At 47.9% G+C, this 18,349-nt stretch overlaps 1 pseudogene; it reads left to right on the top strand.

Moving 5' to 3' along the window:
* Positions 1-14,043: 14,043 nt before the first annotated feature.
* On the top strand, positions 14,044-15,077 carry LOC147665196 (cold-inducible RNA-binding protein pseudogene; annotated as a pseudogene).
* The last annotated feature ends 3,272 nt before the right edge of the window (positions 15,078-18,349 follow it).

The following is an 18,349-nucleotide window of genomic DNA, read 5'->3' as shown; positions in this document are numbered from 1 at the left end:
ATGACCACACCTACAAAGGTGAGCATCCTCACATTACATGCATGGTCACACAAGAGCCAACACACATACGCATACACAGAATGCATGTGTACCCCCACCATTGTTACTTGCACACACAAACCACAAACTGACAACAGATTCTGAATGTGGCCAGACAGCCTTGATGTACTGTGTAGATGTGAAGAAGTTGAAACATGTGTAAGGACACAAATTATCGGCAACACGTCGACATGCACATGTGTAGCAAATTGTGTGCACATCAATGGGCATAGTATGAACACACATGATATAGTGCATGACATATGCTGTTTCGCCATCACGGTCACAACCCTCATAACGCATGTGCGGACTACCACGACGGTGTAGCATTAGAAAATATACAATCAGTGGCGTCGCCATGGCGGTGCAATGCTTCCGCTATTTTCGATTGCGCATACGCGCCCCGCGTTTACCCCTTCCCATTGGCTGCATGTGCACGGACCGTCACGGTCACACATCAGCAACCGAATGTGCGCGCTTCCGCGACGGATGCATCTTTTGCAACAATGTTCAATCAGTGGCGCCACCATGGCAGTGCACGCATTCCGCGGGGGAGGTGCAGGACAACACATCCTTGTGATTATGAAAATCGAAATGGCAGTTCATGACCCCCCTTACAGTCACATTGCATCATCCAACGTAGACCGGACGTCCACGGCCGGTCCACAACCGCCGTGCCAGGCCAGTCACCCACCGCCAGCCCAGCCACCCACCGCCGTGCCAGGCCAGTCACCCACCCCCGGCCACGGCCGGTCCACAATCACCGTGCCAGGCCAGTCAACCACCGCCGGCCCAGCCCGGTCACCCATCGCCGTGCCAGGCCAGTCAACACCCGGTGGTGGGTGTCTGGCCAGGCATGGCAGTGGGTGTCTGGCCTGGCACGGCAGTGGGTGACTGGCCTGGCTTGGCAGTGGGTGACTGGCCTGGCACGGCGATGGGTGACCGGGCTGGGCCGGCGGTGGGTGACTGGCCTGGCACAGCGGTGGGTGACTGGGCTGGGCCAGCGGTGGCTGACTGGGCTGGCACGGCGGTGGATGACCGGGCTAGGCCGGCGGTGGGTGACTGGGCTGGCACGGCGGTGGGTGACCGGGCTGGCCTGGCGGTGGGTGATTGGCCTGGCACGGCGGTTGAGGACCGGCCATGGCCGGCCGGTCTACGGTGGATGATGCAATGTGACTGTAAGGGGGGTCATGAACTGCCATTTCGATTTTCATAATCACAAGGAAGTGTTGGCCTGCACCTCCCCCACGGAATGCGTGCACCGCGATGGGGGCGCCACTGATTGAACATTGTTGCAAAAGATGCATCCGTCGCGGAAACATGCACATGCGGTTGTCGATGTGTGACCGTGACAGTCCGTGCACATGCAGCCAATGGGAAGAGGTAACGTGGGGCGCGTATGCGCAATCGAAAATAGCGGAAGCCATGCACCGCCACACCAGGGCCAGACATTGGCCCTTTTTGAAAGAGGCATCCAGGGGGAACCAATTGCTGCCGACGTGTGCCACTGACATGGGCTCAGGGCCATATATATGTGTGATTTTCACAAGCACACATTCACTGCTGTGATCCAGTGCTGCCTGTGACCATCACTTCAACCTGCTGCTGCTGAGCTGACCAACGACTGCTGCCTGTGACCATCACCTCGACCTGCTGCTGCTGAGCTGACCAACGACTGCTGCCTGTGACCATCACCTCGACCTGCTGCTGCTGAGCTGACCAACGACTGCTGCCTGTGACCAAACCCCTCGACCTGCTGCTGCTGAGCTGACCGACTGCTGCTGTAGTGCCACAGTCCAGGACCTTGCCATGCAGAGAGTGCGAGAGATCCGGTCTCATCCCTTCACCGCAGCGGAACTAGATGTTCTTGTGGCCGGTGTGCTCAGCCAATACGAACAGCTCTATGGTGCACCCGGACATGTGGTAAGTGCAGTGGTGTACATGTTGTTGGCCATGAGGTGGTCAGTGGCTCCTGTCTACTGCAAGCCTGGCGGTGTGCTGTGGGCCCTTCACATGTGTAGAGCATGGCTGCATGTAGATACGTGTTTCTACGAAGTTTGTGCATGTCATACTGTCCACTTACATTACCCTCTTGTCTCCCATCATGGTAGGTAAAGCTGCACCTTCGCAAGGCCGTGTGGAGGACCATAGCACGTGTTGTACGTGCAGTGGGGGTGTGCAATAGACGACACACACACTGCCACAAGGGCTGGGACGACATATCCAGGCTTAGCAAGAATGTTGCGGAGATGACACTGGCGATGATTCCAAGAACTACACGTCTGGCCTGACGCACCATGACCCCTCTTATGCACTGTATCATTGCTGTGACGCATCCTGACCTCTCCACCCGGCTGAGTGGGGATCAACAGCAAACTAGCAGTAAGCAGACTGTATGTGTATGTTACTTGGGAGTGCAATGCATGCATTGGTGCTCAGACACAGTAGTGACTTCCGAGGAGCGAATGTTTTGCAGAAATACCATGTTGGTGCCATTAGCGGAGTGTGCATTGGCATCCATGTCCGCCAGGTTGACAGGCCACTTGCTTAGTAGTTGAGGGGTCAAGGACATGCCGTAGAGGTCTGTGGTCCCATGGCATGACATGTGTGCAGATCTACATGCACTTGCCCTGTTCGTATGATGTACATGTGTCACAGCCACCCCGGGTCTTTAATGTCAGGATGACTGGTAGGGGTGGGACATGTGCAGGATGGGGGCTACATGTTCTTTGTCTGAAATGGAATTAAAGATTTGTTGTCCTTCAGTACGTGAGTGTGGCACTTACACCTCCTTTCTCTCTATTTCAGCTTTGGCAGAGGGCACTGACCCACAGACGACGGAGATGAGTGGTGGCAATGCATCTGGATCAGACATCACACACACGCAGACTGACACAGAAGAGGGCAGCCCCGGAGAGGGGGACAGGACCGTCCCTGAGGACTCGCATGTCAAAACACTATCGTCCTCATCTTCCGACAGTGTTGGTGAGTCAGCACTGTTGTCACAGACAGGGAGTGGGCAATCAACACCTTCGGTCGGGACACAGCACACAGGTCCCACACTGCAGCCAACTGCACCAAGTACTGCTCGTGCACGCAGAAATAGGGGGAGCAGAGTGGCCTTAGGTGCAGGCACCGCTGCCCCTGCCCCGGTGACCCAAAGTGCACTTTGTGCCGAGGCTGTTGATTTGAGGCGACAGCTGTGTGTGGGGCAGACCAACATGATCAATGCATTCCAAGACCACGATAGGAAGTTGGGGCAGGTGGTGGCATTCATGGAGGGGATGCATGGCGATGTTGCTGGTCTACACAGAACAGTCCAGTCATTGGCAAACACTGTGTCTTCTGCCATTGTACAGTCGCATAGACAGGGTGCTACTTTTGTTCCCCCATCTACACCACTTGATGTCTCAGGGGGGAGTGAATTTTCTGACCAGGACTCTTTTACAGGTTATTGCACTAGAAGCAGCCACAGGCAGCACGGCAGGGCACGGAGGTCACAGACACTATCCCCTAGGACAGGAAAATCTGTTACCAAAGACGACGTGAGATACACTGGAGTTCACACACAGGATCCCCAAGGGGTGTTGGGGGAAATGGCTTCACATGCTACACAGGCATCCCACACAAAATGTACTCCCAAGGCAAGGGAAACTCCCAAGTCCAGGGACACTCCCTTGGACAAGGACACTACAAAGACAAAGCCACCTCAAAAGAGCAGGGACACTCCCAAGGACAAGGACACTACTAAGGAAGGGGCGACTCCCAAGAGCAGGGACAAGGACACTACAAAGACAAAGCCACCTCAAAAGAGCAGGGACACTCCCAAGGACAAGGACACTACTAAGGAAGGGGCGACTCCCAAGAGCAGGGACAAGGACACTACAAAGGCAAAGGCACCTCAAAAGAGCAGGGACACTCCCAAGGACAAGGACAAAACTAAGGAAGGGGCGACTCCCAAGAGCAGGGACAAGGACACTACAAAGGCAAAGGCACCTTAAAAGAGCAGGGACACTCCCAAGGACAAGGACACTGCTAAGGAAGGGGCGACTCCTAAGAGCAGGGACACTCCCAGGGACAGGCACTCTACAGAGGAAGGGGCATCTCCCAAGAGCAGGGACACACCCAGGGACAAGGTCGCTTCCAGAGACAGGTACACTACAAAGGACAAGTCTGGAGCCAGGGACAGGGCACCGTCCAGGGAACAGGGAAAGTCCAGAGACAAGACTCCTCCTACGGCCAAGGCACATCCAAGGGACAGGGCTTCTCCCATAGACACTAGCTCCATCAAGGACAGGCACACATCACCCCTGGCTGCACTGAGGCTGATGTTGTTAAGGGAACGGAAAACAGATGTCTCCGCGGCGGAGTTACCCCATACCTCCACTCCCATCCAGGCCTGTCAGAAGCAGAGGAAGGAGTACCCTGTTGTTGCATCCCCCATTACACATGATGCGGAGCCAGAAGGCAGGCACACAGCAAACGACAAGCAGGGTCCAGCACGTCCCCAGAGGGCAGACCCCCAGCAGCAGATGCTCCACCTTTGGTGGGTGATATTTCATTTGAGTCTGCACCACTTGCCAGTCCTGTCATGTCCAGGGTGCCTTCACATATCCCTAAGAAACGTCGACACACACCATTGACACCTGACCACCCCGATGTCGCTCCAGTACAGCTATCCCCAGCTCCCAGAGCCACCCTGCCTCCTGGCCCATACAGCCCTGTGGCTCATCATTTCGGTGTTCCCAGTGGCGCATCAGAGGTTCACTCTCAGTTGTCAGATAGTGGCACTGTGTCTGTTGTTTGCTGTCATGCATCATGTAGTGGCACTGTCTCAGTTGTGCCCTCTCCTGTTTCTGGTGCTGGCAGTGTGTCTGGGTCTATGGCTCATGTGTCAGTCACTAGAGCTGTGGCTGTGTCTCACACTCCTATTTCTGGTGCTGGCAGTGTGTCTGGAACGATGACTCATGTGTCAGTCACTAGAGCTGTGACTGTGTCCCACACTCCTGTTTCGGGTGCTGGCAGTGTGACTGGATCGAGGGCTCATGTGTCAGTCACTACATCTGTGGCTGTGTGTCACACTCCTGGTTCTGGTGCTCGCAGTGTGTCTGGGTATATGGCTCATGTGTCAGTCACTAGAGCTGTGGCTGTGTCTCACACTCCTATGTCTGGTGCTGGCAGTGTGTCTGGGTCGATGGCTCATGTGTCAGTCACTAGAGCTGTGGCTGTGTCTCACACTCCAGTTTCTGGTGCTACCAGTATGTCAGAGGCAAGTAGTTCAGGCAGTCCACCAGCTTCCGTGATGTGAGGTGTATTTCCCTTCACTCACATGTCATTTGACTTGGTGTGTAGATTGTCCATTGTAACCAGACTTGCATTGTTGTTGTCCTTGGGACGGGTACCTTGAACCACGTACTTGTGCTGCCTCTGATGTCCCTGCTCTGTTGGACACACTACCCTGTTGCTGTTCAGATACTGCAGTCTGCCCTCTCATGTGCTGCCTCTGGTGTACCTGTTCAGTGCAATGTACTGTTAATGCTCTGTGCCCCTCTCATGTGCTGCCTCTGATGTACCTGCTCAGTGCAATGGACTGTTGATGCACTTAGCCCCTCTCATGTGCTGCCTCTGATGTCCCTGCTCTGTTGGCCACAATGCCCTGTTGCTGTTCTGATACTGCAGTCTGCTCTCTCATGTGCTGCCTCTGCTGTACCTGTTCGATGCCATGGACTGTTGATGCACTTAGCCCCTCTCATGTGCTGCCTCTGATGTACCTGTTCAGTGCAATGGACTGTTGATGCACTTAGCCCCTCTCATGTGCTGCCTCTGGTGTACCTGCTCTGTTGGCCACAATGCCCTGTTGCTGTTCTGATACTGCAGTCTGCCCTCTCATGTGCTGCCTCTGATGTACGTGGAGAAGTGTGGCTCACTGGTTAGAAGCGGCAGACCCTGAAGCAGAAGTCGGCCCGGGACCAGGGTTCAATTCCCGACGCGGCAGGGTCTTGGGTCAATGTCCGCCGACTCGATAATTCTCGCCTAGGTGCCTACGCTAACCATGGGTCCCACTCTGCAACTCTGGGCAATAGCTTGCTTAATCTCCACAACAGCCCCAGCAGCGCCGGGGATGCCTGGCTTCACCTTGGGGGTGCCCTCTCACAGGGAAAGCCAGGACGGGTTCCCCAGCGGTATACAGCGCTAAGACACCACGTAACGAGGTAACAGTGCGCTTTACAAGTATACATACATTACCTGTTCGATGCCATGGACGGTGGATGCGCTGTGCCCCTCTCATGTGCTGCCTCTGATGTACCTGTTCAGTGCAATGGACTGTTGATGCTCTGTGCCCCTCTCATGTGCTGCCTCTGATCTACCTGTTCAGTGCAATGGACTGTTGATGCACTTAGCCCCTCTCATGTGCTGCCTCTGATGTCCCTGCTCTGTTGGCCACAATGCCCGGTTGCTGTTCTGATACTGCAGTCTGCCCTCTCATGTGCTGCCTCTGATGTACCTGTTCGATGCCATGGACTGTTGATGCTCTGTGCCCCTCTCATGTGCTGCCTCCGATGTACCTGTTCAGTGCAATGGACTGTTGATGCTCTGTGCCCCTCTCATGTGCTGCCTCTGATGTACCTGTTCAGTGCAATGGACTGTTGATGCACTTAGCCCCTCTCATGTGCTGCCTCTGATGTACCTGCTCTGTTGGCCACAATGCCCTGTTGCTGTTCTGATACTGCAGTCTGCCCTCTCATGTGTTGCCAATGATGTACCTGTTCAGTGCAATGGACTGTTGATGCACTTCGCCCCTCTCATGTGCTGCCTCTGATGTCCCCGCTCTGTTGGCCACAATGCCCTGTGGCTGTTCTGATACTGCAGTCTGCCCTCTCATGTGCTGCCTCTGGTGTACCTGTTCAGTGCAATGTACTGTTGATGCTCTGTGCCCCTCTCATGTGCTGCCTCTGATGTACCTGTTCAGTGCAATGGACTGTTGATGCACTTAGCCCCTCTCATGTGCTGCCTCTGATGTCCCTGCTCTGTTGGCCACAATGCCCTGTTACTGTTCTCATACTGCAGTCGGCCCTCTCATGTGCTGCCTCTGCTGTACCTGTTTGATGCCATGGACTGTTGATGCACTTAGCCCCTCTCATGTGCTGCCTCTGGTGTACCTGCTCTGTTGGCCACAATGCCCTGTTGCTGTTCTAATACTGCAGTCTGCCCTCTCATGTGTTGCCAATGATGTACATGTTCAGTGCAATGGACTGTTGATGCACTTAGCCCCTCTCATGTGCTGCCTCTGGTGTACCTGATCTGTTGGCCACAATGCCCTGTTGCTGTTCTGATACTGCATTCTGCCCTCTCATGTGTTGCCAATGATGTACCTGCTCTGTTGTACCCAGTGCCCATGCTCTTGCATACTCCCGAGATTATACCCCTATTATGTTTAATAAAGCAAGTCAATCATGTGTATTGGTTTGTCGTTGTCATTCCTGCTTGTGTACTTCAATTGTGGATATCTTTGTGCGATCTAATGTGGTTTCTCAAACATGACACTCCCCCTCCCAACGTCACGGCCCTGGCAGGTACTCCCCTTCAGACAGCAAATGGTGTGTTACGTACCTGCGTCGTCGTCGATGATGGTCCATGACTTGCAGGTGGTGGAGCGCGAAGAGTATCGGAAATGCGTGTAGCGCTGGGTCCATGACGGCAAGCAGCTTGTGGTGGGTATCCCTGCACTGTGTGGTTTCTTCGCTGTGGGGAATCTGCCGTGTTCAGGCAGGTTGTTTTTCCGCAGCGGTTTTATGTGTGTTTTCCGCCATCGTGATTTGGGGGACGGTCGTTGACGTCAGTCCGTACGGCGGTGTCTCTGGATTGGTTACGTGCGCCGCGGGGTCGGGTGTGGTTCGGCGACGGTGCGTGCTCTTCCGTCGCGCACGGACTTTTGACAGTGTTTACAATCCTAATATGGCGGACGGAGTGACCGCGGCAGGCGGACACGGAAAAGGCATTTTCCGCCTACTCCAGGACTGCGGTCGCATTTCCGTCCGCCATCCTAATGAGCCCCATAGTTTGGTCAACCTGCTCACTTATAGGTCCCTTAGTTATCTCTCCATGCTCCTGGTCAGACCACTATCTAATTGAAGGCCAATATCCACTCTTCACAAGAAGATCAAAAGCTACATCGGAATGGAAAACACTGCGTAGTTGGAGGCAGGTCAAAGTGATTGACCTGACAGCCAACCTATTAGATTCTGATAACTATTCACCTATGAAGGACGACTTGGAGACTGAGAGCTCTACCCTGTTGTCTAAACTTAGGGATGCCATCGAGGTAGTGGCACCGGCCCATAAAATCAAACTGGTAGACAAGGGTAAGGGGACACCCTGGTTTAATAATGCTCTCAGGGAACAAAAACAAGTCCTCCGCCAATGTGAGAGAGCATGGCGCAAGTCTTACGAACCCAGTGCCCTTTCTGCTTATGTACAGAAGTTCGCTGCATACAAAAAAGCCATCCATTTACGGAAGGCCGAATTTTATGAGGCAACAATTATGGAGACTGCCAACCCACAGAAAGAAGTGTTCAGGGTCCTAAATGATTTGAGGACGGCTAGGGTGCAAGAAAGCGACCTTTAGTCAAAAAGATTGCCATGATTTTCAAACCTTTTTCTTGGGCAAGATAAAGGATCTGATGACAGAAATCAGTCATACCCCAAACCTTCTCTGTTCAATCGAGCCTCCTTCCCCTCCCCCTAGGCTGACAATGAACTTTTTGACTAGTCTGCCCTCCCTCACAATGGAGCTTCTGTCCACCCTGGTGGGACGGGTGAAATCAGGCTCTCCATCTGATCCCTGCCCTCCTAACATTTTTAAGTTAGCATGGCCGGGTATGGAGGATAAAGTGCTTGCCCTTTTGAACCTTCCTTTGGAAACGGGACTTGTCCCTTCTAATTTTAAGGAAGCCCGGGTGGTTCTGCTTCTAAAGAAACCAGGCGCAGATCCTAAAAATGTAAAGAACTTCAGGCCAATCTCTCAGCTGCCTTTTCTGGCAAAAAATTCTAGAACAGCATGTTCTATATTCTCTTACTCGCTTCCTAGAGTCTAATCATCTTCTTGAGCCCAATCAGGCTGGGTTCAGAGCCCATCACAGCACGGAATTGGTCATGCTTTCCGTGCTGGGTGACCTGAGACTCAGGGCTGATAAGAAAATTCTGTGTGCTCTGGTCTTATTTGACTTATCCGCGGCGTTTGATACCGTTGATCATGGCCAACTATTATCGCGGATTAAGGATCTAGGGATCCAGGGCACGGCTTCCTTTCTTAGGGAATGCTCCCAGCGAGTCCAACTAGCGAATCTAGTGTCCAACCCAGCTATGCTGACATGTGGAGTGCCCCAGGGTTCAGCTTTATCACCTCTGCTTTTTAATATCTATTTGCAGCCCCTGATAGCAGCACTGAACCAGAATTACTGCAGGGTTTATAATTACGCCGACCATACTCTGATTCTGATCCACATTGACCACTCACCTACGGCTCACCTGAGAATGCAAGACATTCTCAAGTTTACTATCAACTGGATGTCGGCTAATTCATTAAAAATAAACCCTGACAAAACTGAAGTTTTAGCGGTCACCACAGCTTCAAATCCTTGGAGTGATCTGTTTTGGCCGGTAGAATTAGGGCCTTTCCCAGAACCCGCGGTGGCGGTAAAAAGTCTTGGTATCAAGGTTGATGCCTTGTTATCCATGACACAGCAGGGGTCGGCTGTGGTGGGAACATGTGTCAGTCTGCTGCGCCAGCTTCGGAAACTGTTGTCACTGCTGTCATTCTCCACTCTTAGACTGGCAGTTTCAGCTTTGATTCTGCACGTCTCGATTACGGCAACTCTTTATATTATGGCTTACCTAAAAACCTCCTGGCTAGGCTCCAGGTTGTAATGAATGACGCTGCCAGATTAATTTTCAAAAAACCTAGGCGAACCCGTGTCATGCCCTTATTACAGGACCTACATTGGCTTCCGATTACTCAGAGAACCGAATTCAAAAGCCTCTGTATTGCACACAAGGCCATTCACAGCTCATCCCCTAGCTATATCAAGGACCGACTGATCAACTATATGCCGAGTAGGACTCTTCGGTCAGCTGATGCTTGTAACTTGGTCTGCCCCCGGTTTAACCTTGCGTCTATGGGCGGTAGAGCTTTCTCTAGCACTATCCCTCAGGCTTGGAAACGCCTTCCAGTTAAACTTCGGAAAGAAACTAATCTCCCTCCTTTTAGGAAGAAATTGAAGACTGTGCTTTTCTGGAGGCCTGGGGGCCCCTCTGAGTAGAGTCTCTGCGTCCCTCGCTGGTGGTGTACCTCCGTTGATAGCGCTTAGATACCCCTGGGTGATAATGTGCTCTATAAGTCTATATTGTTATGGTGGTGTTGAGTTACCACCCAATCGCGCACTGTTCACGTGGCGCCGTGGCGCTTTATATAATCTTATTAAATCAAAATGTGTTTTAAACCACTCTTGTGTTATATTCCACACTTTTATTTTTCTAGTTCATATTGTTTTTCATGTGAATCATAGTTGCTTTTTTAAACATACACAATTCTGTTTCATTGCTAACATGTATTCACAGGGTTTATACATTCCATGTTCATCAGTTTATACTTGGCACATGTAATATCATACATTTATTCAACATTTTACGAATGAGCCCAATGCATTTCGGCACTCGTGTGTGCCTTCATCAGGGGAAGTATCTGGTCCTTGTAGTAATGTATGACCTTAGTCCTGTCCCTCAGTATGGCCCTTGTACCTTAAAAGACGGTATCTCGAGTCTCTGATTCAAATGTACTCCGAATCGTTTAGAGCAGAAGTTACGTTAACAACAGATCGGGATAACGAAGAACAAAACACAGAAACCTGAGGCACATTTGAATCAGAGACTCGAGATACCGTCTTTTAAGGTACAAGGGCCATACTGAGGGACAGGACTAAGGTCATACATTACTACAAGGACCAGATACTGCCCCTGATGAAGGCACACACGAGTGCCGAAATGCATTGGGCTCATTCGTAAAATGTTGAATAAATGTATGATATTACATGTGCCAAGTATAAACTGATGAACATGGAATGTATAAACCCTGTGAATACATGTTAGCAATGAAACAGAATTGTGTATGTTTAAAAAAGCAACTATGATTCACATGAAAAACAATATGAACTAGAAAAATAAAAGTGTGGAATATAACACAAGAGTGGTTTAAAACACATTTTGATTTAATAAGATTATATAAAGCGCCACGGCGCCACGTGAACAGTGCGCGATTGGGTGGTAACTCAACACCACCATAACGAACTTTCATAACCAGGACTGACAACCCTTAACAATCGCAGCACCAGTGTAAAAAACAGAAAAATTCAGAGAAATTCGGAGTGCTCCTACAACCCTCCTATTCTTCTATAAGTCTATATTAACATAACATATGTCCAGCTAAAGGCATATGTAAAAGGCAGTGTATGTGAGAGTTGGTGTATACAAATGAGTGTACATGAGAGTCAGTGATTGTGAGAGTGGCTATATGTATTAGTGATTATGTAAGAGACTAATTATGCGTTAGTATCTATGAATAAATGAGGTGGTGTGTGTATAACTGTGTAGGTGAGTAAATGGAACTGTGATTGATTCTTTGCATGACTGACTAGGAAGAGTGCGTGACTGACTAGGATGAGTGGTGGTGTGTTAATGTCTTTATAGGTGTATGAGTGCATTTGATAGTGTTATATTGAGGGTCAGACTGATTTGCATATAGCCATGTCTGAACTGGGGTGGCAGAGTGGGCTAAAGAACGGTGATGGATTAAACCCAGATCTTTTGACTGGGTGTGAGTGTTTGATTGATTCAGATGCTCCGTCCATCACCACCCCCTTTTGTACCGCTTTTGGCCGCCATAAGTGTGGCAGGGTATGCTCAGACGTGAGTCCCTTGCTCACTTTGCCACTGGATTCAAGCAAGCCGGGCTGAAGACGGCTGGAATGCCAGAAACCAGTCCTCGGAAGCTTGTTTCCGGTCCAGGGAAGACATGGCTTGGCAGTTCGGGCTGGACTGTTCCCATAAGGCACAGGGTCAGACTGATTTGCATATAGCCATGTCTGAACTGGGGTGGCAGAGTGGGCTAAAGAACGGTGATGGATTAAACCCAGATCTTTTGACTGGGTGTGAGTGTTTGATTGATTCAGATGCTCCGTCCATCACCACCCCCTTTTGTACCTATAAGTCTATATTAACATAACATATGTCCAGCTAAAGACATATGTAAAAGGCAGTGTATGTGAGAGTTGGTGTATAAAAATGAGTGTACATGAGAGTCAGTGATTGTGAGAGTGGCTGTATGTATTAGTGATTATGTAAGATACTAATTATGCATTAGTATCTATGAATAAATGAGGTGGTGTGTGTATAACTGTGTAGGTGAGTAAATGGAACTGTGATTGATTCTTTGCATGACTGACTAGGAAGAGTGCATGACTGACTAGGATGAGTGGTGGTGTGTTAATGTCTTTATAGGTGTATGAGTGCATTTGATAGTGTTATATTGATCAGTGACTGCATGTATGAGTGACTGTATGAGTGAATGAGTGGATGTGTGTGTAGACCTAGGAATCAGTGAGTGCATATGTGGTAACCGGTATTGGTGTGTCAATGATTTCGAACATGGTAGTCTGTATTTACAGTGTGTGTATCAAAGGTTATATTAGTGTGGGAGGAGGTGCATTAGATTTTCACATGGATGATGTCATCAGTGATGTCATTTGAGATGTCACTGACCATGTCATGAATGATGTAATATGTGACGTCATCAGCAGTGCATTGCGGGGTCTTGAGTTATAGCTAGCTGTACTAACTATAACAGCAACCTTTCTATGGTTTTGTATGAGTGAAATGTCCAACTAACTATAACGTGAATGAAACCTATGGCTTTCCCAGTGAATTTCTAAGGATTTTTAAATGCTAATTTCTAACTATAACGTGCCTGAAACCTATCTTTTTTCATTGAATTTCAATGGTTTTCTTAAATGCTAATTTCTAACTTACTCGCGACAATGCAACATATGCCATACTCTCTTTAAACAAAGTAAACTTCCTATGGGGTAACCCAGTGTCCCTCAGAACCTGGACAATACAATGATATTATCAACAATGGTCCTGTCGGGTATGAACAAAATTGCTTCAAATACTGTAGTTATCTCAAAACATATTTATGGCATAATAGTATTACTTATTACGACATCTAGATTAAATCATTAAGTGCAAACCAAACAAGAGGAAGGGTCAGGACATGTTTTTAATCAGTGAATTATTTTTCATTCATGTCTTATCTTTTAGTTTTCAACTGACTCCATAAGTCAGTTGAAAACTAAAAGATAAGACATGAATGAAAAATAATTCACTGATTAAAAACATGTCCTGACCCTTCTTGTTTGGTTTGCACTTAATGATTTAATCTAGATGTCGTAATAAGTAATACTATTATGCCATAAATATGTTTTGAGATAGTACAGTATTTGAAGCAATTTTGTTCATACCCGACAGGACCATTGTTGATAATATCATACTCTCTTTAAACACAGAACTTCCAATATTTACCAAAGCATTGTCTACACTTAAACCTTGAGATTTATGAATAGTCACTGCATATGCTAAACAAACAGGAAACTGATTTCTTCGAACATACAAATCTTTTACAAGCAAGAAACGAACAGAACAGCGTCAAATCTGTGTCACTTCTTTAATCTAATCAAATTTAATCTTCAAAAATTCAATCCCATTTCTATTTGCATAACTAACAAAGTCAACAACTTTCCCCATTGCTCCATTTACTAAACCTTTTTCAACATCTAAATTACGCCGTAATATTACCCGACAGTTTACAGATATATATAAGGTCTTTTCCAAACCAGCAGTCTTAGATATTGATTTATCCAAAGAGTCTAATTTTAACAACGATTTCTCTGGAACTTTGACCATCTGTGAAGCCGCAGCGCGATCTGGAATCATGTCGTCCGATGATGGACAGCTGTTCGTAGGAGGCCTGAGCTTCGACACGGACGAGCAGAACCTGGAGCAGCAGTTCAGCAAGTACGGGCAGATCGCGGAAGTGGTCGTGGTGAAGGACCGCGAGATGCAGCGCTCTCGGGGCTTCGGCTTCGTCACCTTCGAGAACCAGGAGGACTCCAAGGACGCGCTGCAGGCCATGAACGTCAAGACCCTGGACGGGCGTCAGATCCGCGTGGACCAGGCCAGCAAGTCTGAGCGCGGCGGCCGAGGAGGCTACCGGGGCGGCTCATCCGGACGGGGCTTCCGTGGAGGCCGAGGCCGTGGCGGAGACAGCTACGGCAGCAGCCGCTTCAGCGACTCCCGCAGTGGGGGCTATGGCGGTGGCGGATACGGGGGCTCCAGGGACTACTACAGCAGCGGCAGGAGTCAAGGCGGCTATGACCGCTGCGGAGGCTCATACAGAGACAGCTACGACAGCTAAGCTCGCAACGATATATCCATTCCTGACTCAAGATCCACCTTCCAATGGCTGTATTTATAAAGAGTTATGGAGCCTCGCTGATTCGTTCTCATAGTCCACCTGCAATAGTATTTGTTTAGCTAATCCTGTTCAATGTTCATACTAGCGTTCTCCATGAGCCAGTTTTTTTTAACTTTGGGGGCACTTTATGTTTCTGGATCGAAGACAAATGAGTTGTTACTGTTCGACGGTCTTATTTATCAGTTTTATGGACTTCAGTGCACAAGGTTGGGTGCAGCCTCGGCGCTTGTAAATAAAGGGCAACACCTCCTTGGGGCACATTCATAGCTGGCTTCACTTGGGCCCGGTGGCCAGCATACAACCTTTATTAAGGTTCAATGATCGACGTCCTTTTTTTATTTTGTACTGAAAGCATTTTCCTTTAATGCTGTATTGAAGTGACTACGGATTTCTTGTATCTGAATTTCATCGGCTTCATGAAGCCCAATTAAAAATCTGAAAAAGAAAAAAAAAACTATTTCTCTGACAAAAGAATAGTTACTCCTTCATGTTCTATATTATCAATAGCTACCATTTTCATTATTGGTTCATTCTCCAGTTTCAACAGCTCTTCATTGAATGTAGAGCATGCTGTCAGTGTTGGCATAAGGCAAATTATGGATTCCATTTCAACAATTCTATGGTACATTATTTAGCTGCAATATTTTCTTTTGGAAACAAGTTTTTTAGTAGCTAACTTTCTAAAGCATTTCTTCCATTCTTTGTTAAGACACCAATTTTAATATTTTAAAGAATATTTCCATAATCTTCATCATTTGTTTGTCGCATGTTCTTGATAAGTTCCTTATATTCAAAATAACTCCAAATATTCACATTTCCAATACTTCCCAAAGATTTTTTAGTGTCTTCATGAAGAAGGGTTGTAAAAACCGGTTAGCCTTTCACAGGTGTGAGTAGTAGTAGATCACCAAATACAATTATATGTTTTCCTCCAAATAAAACGGATCACTGACATAATATCGACGGACACTATATCGAGTTGCTAAAATATCGTTGAAAAAATATCGACTACAATTATATCGAGCTCCTATATTGATTTAAGAAACTACAAAAATATTGAGGACAAAATATCGACTATTTAAAATATCGACTACACTAATATAGATAGCAAATATATAGAGTACAAAAATATCGTTTTAAGAAAAATTATATGTCACACTACAAAAATATTGACAGCATATATATAGATAGCCAAAATATCGAAAATATACGATTATCGACAATAAAATTAATACATCTAATACTTTATTTTATATTTAAATCTTCCTTTTGTGTACTATATGCACTCCACAATACATATAAAAGGAAATATAAACATTTTGAAAAACCCATAAATTTTTTCTACCATTTTTGCCACATATTATCAAAACATTGCAGCATATACATTAATAAATACTAATTAGTCAACATATATTATAACATTATAAATACATATTTTGAAATATAATAAAATAATATCGACCTTCAATGCAGAATTCTTCTCAGATTTGCTTTTTCACAACAAGAAACCAAGCAATTAAATGTAAAAAAATTCAAACTAACCAATGAAATGCTCCCTTTCTTAAAACATCCAATCAAATTTCATTATTGCTCACCTGGCTGACTGGTAAACCTCTGTGCTCCTGACTCCTGACTACGAGGATTGCTGAGGGTGTTTGGAGATACTTTTCACGGCCCTCGCTTCGCGGGAGCCGTTCAAAGGATACCGGGGCTGAACTCTTGACGCTGTGGGACTGCGAGGCCCAGCAGGCCATTTGCCGCACACCTGCCGCCTCTTCCCGCAGTGGCCACACCCCCGCCTGCCTCCTTATCTTGGTCTGAAGGTTCCCGCTCCACGGATGCCGTTTTTCATTATTGCTCACCTGGCTGACCGGTAAACCTCTGTGCTCCTGACTCCTGACTACGAGGATTGCTGAGGGTGTTTGGAGATACTTTTCACAGCCCCCGCTTCGCGGGTGCCATTCACAGGATACCGGGGCTGAATTCTTGACGCTGTGGGACTGCGAGGCCCAGTAGGCCCCCGCCTGCCTCCTTATAATTCCATCACTGCTCCGCGACGCGGGACCCGCGCGGGCCGGCGCCGCGCTAAGCCCGGGCAAAGGGCGGGCCGTCTGTGGCCATCAGAGGCCGGAGGAGGCTGGGCTGGGCCCGAAACACTGCTCAATTCTCCGCTGGATCACCTTGGACTTGTAAGCATTCATCTCAAATACACAGATTAGCTCATTTTGTTCATTACAATCACTTGAGGTTGACTATAAAACTGTGATTGTAGATTCATTTCTTCCTGTGCAATAGCTTGCGAAACTAGAAGTAAGGCTGCAGCTGGAGGGTCAAAGATGACAGGAACCCTCGATGACTTTATAGTACGCACAAACACATTGATAGATCAGGGAATTGTGCTTATGGAGAGAAGGGTATCCCAGGATCTAGCATTTGCAAAGAGGTCATCTATAGGCCACATTGCTGTGGCCCGTAGCCCGGAAAATATAGTAAGCAATACCACCCCTTTGCAGACGTATGTAGAGGTCCATAACAACTTGTCTACCCAGCCGGCACTCTGGGATTCTATTCCCTGTGATTCTCAGTACCTGGTACCATCGGGGAACATCCTGATTACCACACAAATAGACTCCCAGGCGGAAAGTAGCAATATTGAGTCGCAAGGGAAAAGGGAGGGAGCAATTCCAAAGAATAGGCACACTAAAAACAATATTACCACCTCCAAGAAGACAAAATTGGCAACTGTTCATAAACCGGGAGCCGATAATAGTAAAGAACAAGTGAGGGGAGCTTCCAAAGTGGGCAAGGGAAAGAAGAAGTTGGCGCTAGGACAATGCCATTGACTATTGATGATTCCATCTTAGATGACACTCTGGCTGATATTTTTAATAACAGCACTACACCCAATAGTACAACCATCAGTATAGATAGGGAAGATCTACTTATATCGACACTAAAGACTCTTATTAAATCCCTCTTGTCTCCTCTGGGAAATAAGCACCTGGTAATAGAAACCCAACTAAAGGTCCTACATAAGGATATAGAAGCCTTGCGTTTGACCCAGACTAAAAAAGTAGCCCACTTAACCCTGCCTGTAAATAAACCACAAATAATAAATAAGCCCTTAGTTGAAGTTAAAAAATCAGCTCCCAAAACACCACTGCTAAACCCTTGCCCTCCTGTGACAAGTAAAAATTCGGTTAAATCTACTTCAACCACTGAGGATAACACAAACAAACCAGCCACCTTAAATGCCCCCACCCACAGTCCTGATAAACTTCTACAAGATAGGACTGAAAAACGTAGAGGGATCAATTTACCACCAGATGCATGCCCATACGTGGTAATCCTAACTGGGGTTCCTGAACTGGCTGCCCAGGCCACGGAATCATTTTGGACACTTAAAAATAAGGTGCTTTACTGGTTAAATTCCAACCACCCCTTCCACCAACCATAACTAGTAATATCTTAATGGTGCAGAGGGTTCCTTGGGTGGGAAAAACCAAAAAAAGAGAATTCAAGGAGACTATGGTGGTAACCTTTGAAGATCCTAGAACAGTGGACCATATTTGTCTGGGGGCAAAGAGAAATAATGGAGTCACAATTGTGGCAAGACCACTCTCTTTTTTCTACATGCCAGCTCAGCCTACGGATAATAGATGGAGCTGGATGAGGGGTTCAAATTATCCTCGGGGAGGGTGGGGTCATGAAATGCTTGGGGATCCA

The sequence above is a fragment of the Lissotriton vulgaris genome, unplaced genomic scaffold (genome assembly GCF_964263255.1).
Source record: "Lissotriton vulgaris unplaced genomic scaffold, aLisVul1.2 SCAFFOLD_9783, whole genome shotgun sequence".
In the NCBI taxonomy this organism is placed as follows: domain Eukaryota; kingdom Metazoa; phylum Chordata; class Amphibia; order Caudata; family Salamandridae; genus Lissotriton; species Lissotriton vulgaris.
This window is presented reverse-complemented; position numbering and strand designations above follow the sequence as displayed.